The sequence below is a fragment of the Takifugu rubripes genome, chromosome 15, assembly GCF_901000725.2.
Source record: "Takifugu rubripes chromosome 15, fTakRub1.2, whole genome shotgun sequence".
Taxonomy (NCBI): Eukaryota; Metazoa; Chordata; class Actinopteri; order Tetraodontiformes; family Tetraodontidae; genus Takifugu; species Takifugu rubripes.
In genome coordinates this window covers 12,129,184-12,129,791 of record NC_042299.1, presented here as the reverse complement: position 1 = coordinate 12,129,791, position 608 = coordinate 12,129,184, and positions in this window count along the sequence as shown.

The following is a 608-nucleotide window of genomic DNA, read 5'->3' as shown; positions in this document are numbered from 1 at the left end:
GAGAACGCAGTATTTTTTTATATGAACAACAAAATAAATAGATGAACTTTGGCAGGTGTTAGACAAAGGTCGGTTAAAACTGCTACTTCGGCATGGGCCAGAAGATGGCAGCAGAGCAATGACGACAGGACGGCAACGCGGCGCAGAATGATGACAGTAAAGCGGATAAAAGCTTCAAATAGATCGATTTTATTCATATTTGTATAAGGCGCATGTCTTTTTAGAGATGGAAAGATATTACATCAGCTGGGTATATTTTCATTCTTCAGACTATTGACAAATACATTTCTTTGCCGAAATGGTTAAACTCTACATTCCTCAAATACCAGTTGATTCTGAACGATTCTGAAGTCTTTCTCAGCTCAGAAATGTCCTCAGCAGTCGTTGACCTTTTAATTTTTCTAAAGCTAATATCCGTATTCATATTATATGTAAATGGCATTATCTACTATGGCAATACTCAACTTTTTGTTTGTTTTTATTAAATATTTTAAATAAGTAATGACTTCTTGGGGTGAAACCAAGATGGTTAAAAATGCAAGTTTTTTTTGTTAGAAACCATTAGAATAATAGCTGTGTCCAAACGTTTCTATTCTCTTTCATTAGAC